The sequence below is a fragment of the Poecilia mexicana genome, unplaced genomic scaffold (genome assembly GCF_051168715.1).
Source record: "Poecilia mexicana isolate PSO_F unplaced genomic scaffold, ASM5116871v1 scaffold_21, whole genome shotgun sequence".
In the NCBI taxonomy this organism is placed as follows: domain Eukaryota; kingdom Metazoa; phylum Chordata; class Actinopteri; order Cyprinodontiformes; family Poeciliidae; genus Poecilia; species Poecilia mexicana.
In genome coordinates this window covers 11,334,448-11,345,773 of record NW_028263390.1, presented here as the reverse complement: position 1 = coordinate 11,345,773, position 11,326 = coordinate 11,334,448, and the positions used below count along the sequence as shown (strand labels likewise).

General features: G+C 38.4%; 1 long non-coding RNA gene across 1 annotated transcript; it reads left to right on the top strand.

The window, feature by feature from the left end:
- Positions 1 to 757: 757 nt before the first annotated feature.
- LOC106922261 (uncharacterized) lies at positions 758 to 5,604 on the top strand. Its single transcript, XR_015761799.1, has 3 exons — positions 758 to 1,042; positions 4,940 to 5,044; positions 5,238 to 5,604. It is a non-coding gene; the product is annotated as an uncharacterized LOC106922261 (long non-coding RNA).
- The last annotated feature ends 5,722 nt before the right edge of the window (positions 5,605 to 11,326 follow it).

Sequence of the window (11,326 nt, the reverse complement as noted above, 5' to 3'; positions counted from 1 at the left end):
GTTGGGGGGCAGGAGTCAGGGTGGTGGGAGCACAGGCGTGCAGAGAGAGAGATAAGAAGTTGTGGGATTTCTGAGTTGAGAAGTGGAGGAGGTGGGGAAGAAAAAAAAAACAGATGGATGTGTAGACTTTGTTCAAATGTATGAAAAAAAAAATCAGATGCAAATAAAAATAATGACAAACTTATTTTATTTTTGAACACTGTGCAGGTAATTATCCGTAAATAACCCAAACATTTCAATTTAATCGGGTTTCCACAAAAAACAAAAACAATGTTTACAGTCAACATGACACTAAAAAAAAAAAAAAAAAAAAAGATTTGTTGTTGCGTAAACAGCAGCGAAACTATGGAAGATTCCAGTATCGTTTTGTCTGCTTACACAGTTTTAAATGTTTAATTCATGTCCAGAATTTAACAAAGAAGTTATGCCTTTCCAATGAGTGTTTCAAGCCTCTATTATTCAGCCGAGTGTAACATCTGCCATGTTCAGCCCTTATCCACTCACCACACACCATCTGCTGGGTGCAGCTCTCTACCTTACTTTTATCAAGGAAGCCGTTAGCTGGGGATTCCCGATTCCTCCCAGAGTCTTATTCCTACTACTTAGGGATGATTAATCCAATAAAAAGAAGAAAAAAAAACTCGCAGGTGAAAGGCCAGACATGGACGATGTTCCTCAAGGAAGACTTTTGTGAACGGAACAGAATCTAGACAAGTTCCGCAAGATGATGTCCAAATACGCAGCAGGCATTCTTGTCCAGGCAGCGCATGCGTGTTATTGTTCCCACACAGAAGTGGACACACACATTAGAAGGGGACGCCAATTCACACCAACTTCCTGCATGCGTACTTTCACACAAGCAAAGAGACAGATGAGACCTACGCTTGCCTTTCATCTAGGGTGGTGCACTAAAACTAAGAAGGTGAGAAACAGCCCTGCAAAAAAAAAAAAAAGCCACACTCACAGCGCTTACCAAGCTTCATGCCCGGCTTCTCTGAGCGGACACTCGCACCAAACACGCCTGAAGCACAGCTCGACTGAGGTAAGCACATTTTCCTGGCGTTGCTGAAACCAGCTATCCTCACTTTCACACACGTCAACGATACCTGTGCTTTTCCTGTCTGCACTAATCCTAAATTGACTTTGAGAGGTACGACAGACGTACACAGTCGCCTGCAGTGGACATTACAGCAGCGGTGACTGAATGCAAGAGGAAAAGAGAAGCGTGGGTTATGCAAAAAACCTTAACGTGACACAGTCATCTCGTCACTACACAGATGAATGCAAAATGACTTATAAAATTAAAAAAAATCCGAGGAACCCTGCGATTTCTCACATCTGCGAGTGGAACCGAGCACCCAAAAGTCATCGTAATGTTTGAAGAACGATAAAAAAAAAAAATGTCTCCTCACATATTCCTGTGGCTGTATGTATACCTTTCGCACAAAAGTGACAGTACATTCGATTAAAATCGCATTCTGAGAATTTGCCCACATCAAATGCATATGCTAAATGTATTAGACACACACACACACACACACCCTGACAAAAACAAAGGGTCCTGTGGGAGGAAGTGTGTGTGAGGGAAAGTACCTTGTAAAAGACAACAACAACAGCAGAAGTGCAGGGAGTGACAGCTGTGCACTGAGACTGATATGAGGGATCACCTACGTACAACAACAAATCTACCGCTGCACAGCACGACTGCCTCGGCTCTCTGCAAAGCACATCTGATGACACTCCGGCATTAAGATGGTGTCCGAAATCTATTACTAAAATGCAACTTCTAATATAACAAAAATAATAATAAAAAAAAAGCCATCGAAATCTACAGTGACGTCATGAGTGACTGCCCCCGGGCTTTTCTGTGACGAGTCCAGCTTTGGTGACATCAGAGTATCGTTTTCAGCAACACGACACAAGTCGGAACTGCACACAGTCGCATTTAAAGAGATCCTCACGCTGGTGAGGACGGGTCAACTCGTCTCGGCTGAATCTTTCTGAGATTGCGTCACTGAATGAGGGAACAGCGTTTATGAAATGTTCAAGTACACACAGTACACGAAGACTCCCATTTATTACATTATCTGCACAGATCAGCTGGGAAAAGAGGCACTGAAACTCAACCTAGTCATGGATGCAAAGCTTGGCAATGGTGGAGAGTCAAACTGAAGATTTATTTATGCTCTGATGGCTTTCAGTCAAAATAGTGGGAATTTCAACTTAGCAAGTTGTCTCTGAGCTGCTCCAAGTTAAATATCTGATATGGCTGCCACAATTCATAAGCAGTGAAGGTTGCAGGTGTAAGGGTGATTTATACATTTGGTTAGCAACCAAGCTAACATGTTGTGTTAGCTAAAAAGATAACAAATCCAAGTTTTTCCAATCCAAGTTTTGCCCAACCCTGGTGGGATGAATTTCTGAGATCGCAGTAATAAGACTGAATGCAACAATAAGCTAGCAAAACAAGTCTGTTAATAAAGTACTTAAAGTATTTTGACTTGCTACCAGATGCTCATAAACTCAGTCCTTTAGAAGCTTCTTATGGTGTTTTGACTGAGTAAAAATGTTACAGTTTTGCGGCATTTGTGGTCAAATTAATCTCTTATTTGAACAGAAAAGCAACAATTAAGTTTCAGAACATTTCCCATTTGCTGTTACAAAAACGTCAGGAAAGGTTTTGCAACCCCTCAAAAATTCAGTTGTAGATTTCACTTAAACTTGCACCTTTTTACTATTCAGCAGTAACTGGAGTCTTGCCAGCTGACATTAGCTGGCCAGGCTATCTGCAGCTCGCCAGTCTGGAGTTAGCTGCTCAACAGACATTCAGTTCATAGCTTACCAACAGAAATTTCAAGACAGGTTTACTTAAAAAAAAAAAAGAAAAAAAAGTGATGGGTGCTCTTAGTTACAACACCATCATGACTGTATTTTTGAAGCAGAAATTTTTCAGCAAAATTTGCTTGTCTTGTAAACAAACAAACAACAAAAAAAGGATTGGAATATGCAGGGAATATCTCAAAGAAAACATGAAATGGTATTGGTTAGTAAAAACTTCAGTTTGCAAATTTGATTTTAACCTAACTTGTATAACAATTTAAGGAAAACCAGTCAATATAAATCTTTAATTTCAAATAAAGCTGAATAAAATTGGGGGTAGGGGGAAGGGCCACTGGGATTTGCTACAGGGAAGATTACTTATTGTTTTAGCTAAAAACAAACCTGAAAAAAAGAACTAGAGATTTATTTATTTATTATGTGTGAGCAGAGCAGCACAACTTGCAGGGGATTAAAAGGTTTTAATGTTAAGTTCTGTTAGTACTGCTTCAATTGGGTTTTCTATTGCTGCAGTAAACACTTGCTTCCTATTTTTAAAGGTCTGCTGTTATGTATTTTTCTAGCACGTAGTACAATTTTATTGTACAATTAAGCAACTATATTACCTTCAGTTGTTTAGAAACTGATGTATAGATCAAAAATAACTTCACAAAAATTTGACTTTGCATCATAGCTATGCACGCCTTGAAATTGGCCTCCGTCTCTTTAAGAACCTCCTGCCCTTTAATCACGTCATCGCAGCAATTCTTCTCCATTCGCCATTGCTGGGTCACTCGGTTAGAATGTGATCCTTTTGATCACATTTGACTCCAATTAAACATATCCTCAAAATAAACCAAGACCAAGCCTTGGGACCCAAAACTGGCATGACCCTGCCGTTACATAATAGAGCAACCAGAATAATTAGTGGGAAACCTTACTGAATACGTTTGGTATAGTGGGAATCCCATGCTTGTTTTCTGGTTGCACGAATAGTTTCTGTCATTGTTTTCTTTTTTTGTCAAACATGTAAATGAACCCAGAATCTCTTTGTGTCAGACTCCCTCTCACACACTCATGTATTCAATCAAGAGCACACCTGCCTGCAGGTAAAGCACTTCACAAGCATTTGATGATGTCAGTGTGGCATTTACTGCAATCCAATGTATTGCCGCAATAAAAATAAAAAATAAAAAAAAACAACAAACAAGCACTGTTGCTTGTAAGATTGGTGTGACGTGTTGGTATTTCACCTACATTGTCTTAAGTGTCATTATCTGGCACGTTGGCCAGATAAGTTGTAAAGTGCAGGTGCACAGCCCTGTGGACAGATAATTGGAGGGCGAGGAGTTTTTCATATGCAAACACATACACACTCACTCACACATGTACAGGTGTGTCCAGGTTGATAACCCGCTGTCATGCAATGTCACACAATACTTCACACCTGCAAAGTACAAGAGGTAACCAGACCCAACATCCAATTACAAAAACTATTTCTTAAAAGTTTTGCATGCAGGGGACCAACTTGACCCAGAACAGGAAAAAGGATAAGCTAGAAAACTGAAAACAGTCAAAAAAAATAAAATAAATAAATAACACTCAGAAGAAGTGGTTCTAACATGCAGTTCAGTGGTGGATATGCAAATTGTCAGATTTGCAAAGAGCTGACAGGTCTGGTATGGTCACCAGAGGGCATGAGTTGAGAAGCTTTCAATGACCAGTCAAATCAGCGAGTGACGGTATAATCAGATTGAGAGGATTCTTCCTAGATGCATTAGATTACACCCTCAGCACTAGAGAGTTTGACAGGAGTCACTTTGTGGGTTTGAAAGACGTCTGGTAGTTGTGTCAAAATGCCCTGCATCTCGACACAACTAGGGAAAACAGGAGCCACTGTGACCCAATGATGGAAGCAATAGGAAACTACACATTATGAAGATGGTCCAAAAACAGGGAGGACTGTTTTCCAAACCCAAGATATATTCTAGATGTTGGACACCTCACAAAATAGTTCAAACCATTCTTAAGTTTTACATTTAATCATCTCAGTTTTAGGCTTTGAAACATGATAAAAATGTATATATAGAATTGCTGGAATAAATTCCTTTTTGATTTGTAGACTCAGTGCAATACATGTGGTAGAGTATGGAGATTGGGGCCAACAACACCAACTTAAAAACATTACCACATGCCTGTCAAGACCAATGAGACGGCTAAAATGAAGGCAGGCCCCGTCCTTCCCTTCAGATATTTAGTGGCTGCACATTCTCATTCTCCTAATTTTTTTCCACACTTCACCTTGCTATCCTAACTCACAGCCACCTTCTATGTTTGTGACTCAACAGTTTCCAACTAGCGCTTTACTCGACGCTTGCTAGTTTTGCATTCTAACAAGTATTTCTCTCTTCCATGTTCAGGACAGCCAACCTACCCCACAACTGTTCAGCTTATGTAATAATTGGCTCGGTAACTGGCAAAGGACTGAGACTGAAAAGATTCTTCCACTGTGGCCTCAAAGAAAAGGAGGAAGATCCAACATCCCTGGTGATGCTGGCAAATCTGTGGGAAGGCAAATGATGTGTCACATAAGACCTTGTGCTCTTTCAGAGCATGCTGCTGGGATTGTGGCACCAAAGGGGTGTGGCTTAAAAAAAACCCCCATCATAGCATTTGTTAGAGCAATGTGGGTAAGGCATGTGTTGGGGGATGTCCTCCACAGGACTGAACTATGTGCTGCTCTTCATACACTGTAACCTGCTCAAATAAATTTTGTGATTCAAAACATGTTCACCATCCTCACCATTTTATTTGCATTAAATTGTGTTGATCAGTGAAATCTAAGTGTATATGGGTTTCTTCCATGAAACCCCCCCCCCAAAAAATAAACATTTACTGTACAAAAACCACAGCAGTCTGTCTGGTGAAAACCATTCCTCAACCAACATTTGTTGCAAGTCAGCAAATGCGGTTGGTGTCGGTCACCGACTGCAGATTCCTCCATCCTGTCTACTCCCAAACTCCAGTGAGCAAGATTAACTTTTGTCAGATTTTTTATAATTTATGTAGACCTTAAATTTTACTGCTTAAAGTATTTAAAAAAAAAAAAAGTCTTAATGAAATCCTGAGAATATGTAGGCGCCTTCGTTATTGATTTAAACTCTGTTGTAAAATGTTTTACACTACCTGGGCAAAAAGAAATAATTAGCACATGTTCAAAACATTCAGAAATGAATGTTTTGAACAAACAGAGAGAGAAGGAGGGAGAGAGAAAGCAAAAACTGTAAAGTCATTTGAAAATGTTTTTTTTTTTTTTTGTTTTTTTTTAAATGTCATATAGAATTTGTTAGCTTAGCCAGCTGGCTTTACCTGATATCTTGCTAGCATTTTAGAACAGCAAAACAAAAAGGCCTGATGCAGATAGTATATATATCTTCAATTGTCAGAACAGTGCGAGTGTTTAATACCTTAAAAAAATACATATTTCAGACAGTATTAACATTTATTAGGTTATAAGCTGTTTTTGACGTATTCTGTCAGAGACAGACAGTACGTTGTAGGTTGTTGCTTTTTGGCAAAGTCAGTCTGAAGTACCAACAATTCTGTTAGTTTTTAATTCTTCTATTGCTGGTCCAACCTTTCTGATCTCACCCATTTAGTTTTGAGTTCACCTTTTCTCCTTGAACAAAGCAGAATGAGACAAAGTACACACACCGTTCATCTGTAATTATGAGTGTTTATGACATCAGCTTTCTCTCGTGTGTTTCTTTGTGGGTTTTTGTCCACCGTTAGGTGAAGCTAATTATGTTTGGGAAGATCATGTTCTTCATCAAACAAATAACAATAAAGCAGTTAGTGTAAGCAAAGCATGAATAAATACGCCTCAGGGCTGAGTGCCCTCTTTGAGGGGGGCAAAAAACAAGCTGTTCCTGAATCAGCCAGGGCCAGGCGTTGTCTGGGAGGCTGCGGTAAGGCCATGGGGAGGATTGCAAAACAGGAAACACAGGGCCTTGATAGCTCTTACAGAGATACAAGGGCACAAGCAAATGGTGTGCATTCAGAGATGGGTTAGATTGAAAAAGTGTGTGTGAAGGTGTCGCAGCAACAGGGCCCCATCTGATGCTTTCCACTACTCCCTTCAGTAAGTACAGGATGCATGCGTGTGTGTGTGTGTGCGAGAACAAGAAAGTTGGAAAGATGGAGATGTGTTTAGAGCTGGTCTGATCTGTGTGATCCGCAGGGCTAACTGGTAAACTTCATGAACCGAATCAGAAAGACAGAATATCAGTACACACGCATACAAAAAGACAAAAAAAAAAAAAAACACACAAAACCTCAACGAGTTTCTACTCAGGGTTTCCTCTGTGTGCATATTTCTATGCAATACGCACACATTGACGTAATGCATTTTCCGTAAATCCCGAACAAGTCTGCACATGTAAAATCGGCCCATGATCAGATCCCAACACGGTACACGCACGTGTTGAACCGGTCAAACTGCACTCGGTACATTAGAACATTTCATTAGAAACACGATAGGGTTCAGTCACGAGGGGGGCAGGTGCTGCGCTTCACAAAACACCTCCTGGAAGTTTTTGCGACAGCATTTAGAAGATCCTGTTATCCGCCATCAAATGTAAAAGTGCTTTTGTTTTTCCATCTTTACCTTTTCTGTGGTTGAAAGCATGCAGATCAGTTACTCAAGACACTACCAGTATTGGCAACTTTGAAAACAGAAACAAAAAGCTTTGTCTGTTTGATTAAAATGCCTTTGTTTCCAGGTAAATACTCTAGTTAATATCTAATTTTGTTATATATTTTGTCTTTTAGTTATATAATTGAATCCATTATTGTCTTTTTAAATTCTTATTTTTTATTTGAATTATTATTTCTTTTTTTTTTTACTAATAAGCAAATACAGGATTAGGGGAGGAGAAGTTGTATAGATGGATTAATTTCTTGTCAAACAATCAACCACACCTCATTTGAGGAGGATATAGACGCTGCTTTAAATGGGAACTAATGCAACGTCTGGCCTGATCGGTGGAATGAAAGCTCAAAAATAATGAAATTGATGTTTTGTGAAAAAATTTGAATATCACACCAAACATTGATTAGCCTTTGGTTTAAAAAGAAATATCGAAAAGCATCAACTCCCATTCAAACCAATGGGTCTGCCATTCCTCAAGAGATGGCATTGACGTTGCACAATGGCAAAAAAATAAAAAAAAAATAAAAATAAAATATATATATGTATTTAATCAATCTAAAAAGACAATTAAAATTTGTCGATATATGCTGCACCTATTAAAAATTAGCTGCTGAAATGGAGTTTTAATAATTTCAGATGGTTTAAACATACGACATATGGCAAGATAAAATTACATCCAGAAATAGGAAAACTTATTTTCAGAAAAAGATGCCATTTTTTTTGAGTTGGCAAGAGCTCAAATGGTGTGCTTTGTGTGTGCAGACAATCCCTAAAATTATTCGAAATTATTAGATAAATTACTACTTATAGTAAATCACAATTCTACTTAAAGTAAAACATGCAACATTGAAAGACTGCAAATCTTGGTAGTATATAGTATGTATGTGTCATGCTCTGCACAACTACAATACATCTGGCCAATTAAATGCATCCCAACTCTCTTAATTCCCACAACATGGGTATTTCTTAAATGTCCGAGATTTTAAAGAACAAATAGAGTTTGGAAAATGAGTGTTAATCATAATTGATATCATTAGTGACATTTTCAGCATTAGCATTATAATTAAATATTTACTGAAATTGTGCAGCTAACGTAAACATGAGCGGTAAGCCAAAAATAATAACTGAAAGTAAAGTTGCTAATAAATCTACTGAGAAATCAATCCTTTGATGTCTGGGACCAGTAGTGGACCTACTGGACACTACTCAAGGACAAGCTGTTCCGAGGGTCTCTTCATCATGTCCCCTGTGGTTCAAGCAATTTAAAATCCAGCAAGTGCTGCCAACTACTTGGGCACTGCTGCAAAATAAAACAAACAAAGGCCATTTTGTTCTTCTGTAAGTTTCATACATATAACTCGACTTTCTTGGTAATTCTTAATTGTTTGTAAAATCATTGACAAATACATTCCCTGAAAGAGAGAGAAAAAAAAACAGTGTCACTATGCCCTATTAAATTAGCTGGAACAGGAAAGAACAATTACAATAAGATGTTGTAATGATAGTACATCTGATAAATGAGACATTTAATAGAAAAAGTTTAACATTAAAAAAAATAAATAAAAAAACAGGTGCATTTTCATCACAGTTCCTGAATTAACATGTTCAGACATAAGTTTCTTACCTTAATGAGGCATAATAACATAGTTTAGGCATAATAACATAGTTTTAGCTCACTTTGATTAATCTGCAGCACCGAAGCCTAATAGCAAGGATAACGGATAAACCTGCAGGTGAGGGATCCAGCCTCTAAACAATGGAAAACCAGAGAGCTTGTAGAGGAAAGGGTGGAGAATGATGAGGACCAGGTGAGCTTAATCGGGGGAGAATGTGGAACAGCTGTGAGAGAATCGCTGTTCAGAAAAACACAAGGAATTACAAGAGGGACACTAACGTAAGAGGACTCCATTCTTGAATGATTTATATTGTTTGTGCACTTCTGGGTGACCCTAGGGTGACTTTTAAATATAAATAAGTCACCCACTTTCTTAGAGATGAGTGTGTTGCTTAAACTTCCTGTCAATGATGTGATGAATTTCAAGTCTTCTGAGAAATTTAAGTGTCTTTTGTCATGCTGAGCTGGACCTAACAGGGCTCCATGAAGATTATCTTTGCGTTGCAACCTCTGGAATGTTTGACGTGTGAGACCGGAGGCTGAATGGCTTCGATTACAGTGGTACACATATTAGAAACTAGATGCTAAATATGCAGTAGCTTAAATTGGATTTATCCAGTGTACAAACATTTATGTCACGAATCAAATTGAAATATTTAGCTTTTGCAACCACAAAGTAGAAGTTAAAACTCACTGTGCTAGAGAACCCTGAACCCTCACACAATGTTGGATTGTCCACTATTGCTTAAGAGAAACACAATGCAAAAGTGAAGCTTGAATTTTTTCCCATTATGAGGAACTGTCCTGACTGTGGTGTGGGAGGATTTGCGTGCGTGTGTGTGTGTGTGTATTTGGGGGGGGAAGGAGGGGGGTTCTCTTGAACAGGATGTAGCTGTGCAAACGCCTAAAAGCTTCTTTTACTTGTGTTTGCACAAGAGATGAAGCAGTGAAAACCTGCATATCCTTTACTGTAAGCCTCAGGTCCGCAGTCCGCCTGTGGCTGGGACTTTACGCTGCCTGTCATCACACTGTTGACCTATCAGTCAAAAGGAATTAAAATAGACACACAAATCTCAGTTCAGGACCTACTTTCTCGTATCTCAGACTTTTAGAAAAAACAAAAATAATTAAAAAAAAATTAATAAATTGCAAAAATATTTCCCAAATGGATATCCAGCTGAAAGGATGACTTTGCACCAGCACACTTGAATGCAAATTATATGCAAACATGCAAATATAATGCAAACAGTGAGTCGGTGGAAAATTCCTGTTTGGCTCAGTCACCCCTGTGAATAAGACCTGTAACATCTCAAATCTTTTATTGAGCCATATCTTTGTCAGCAATCCAATTGGAATCAGATTTGTTTAGTCACCTTCCTGGAGTTGATTTTCAAGTATTGGCATTGCATCTTTAAAACTATGTAATGTTTTAAAGATTACATAGTTTATGTAATATTTTCCACCATTTACAATTAATTGCTAAGACAAAGGCAAAAAAAAAAAAATATATATATATATATTCATGTGAAAAATGAAAATCTATAAGCAGTGGCGTGCATTTCTAATTGGTCCCTTTCAATACAAAACCCCTGAGCAAATACATGTGCAACAAAAAGCCATACTTTCAGCAGGATTTCTGCTTTTTGTATTTCTGCAGAAATTCTCAGGTAAAAGGATCAAGTGGTTAGTGAATCACTCCACAAATTATAAATTATAGCGAAAGCACATTAATCGTTAAAGCATTAATTGGCAAAGTTGTAATCTTGGTTTTCCAGAAGCTTAAACACCTTAACAGCGGTGTGGCCCACTCGTATTTAGACAAGTTGCACAATTAATAACGCTCTTCTATGGGAAAGTTTATACACATGCATCCCCCCCACACCACCCCTCTTTGTCACACACAAAGATACAAAAAGATAAAAACACGATTGAGAAATATTCAGCTACGTTTCGGTCCATCCGTGGTGTTGAATATTGTACTTCAGTCTCTGAAACTAAGCACAAGAAAGGCCAGTATGTGCAAAGCTGGCAGAGATGCTACTTGCAGCTGTTATTGGACTCAAAGGTGGTTTTACAAAGTGTTCATAAAAGAGGGCTGAAAACAAATGCACACCACACTTTTAAGATTTCTTATTTGTTAAAAATAAATAAATAAATAAATAAAAATAGTTTGAGGCTGTAAG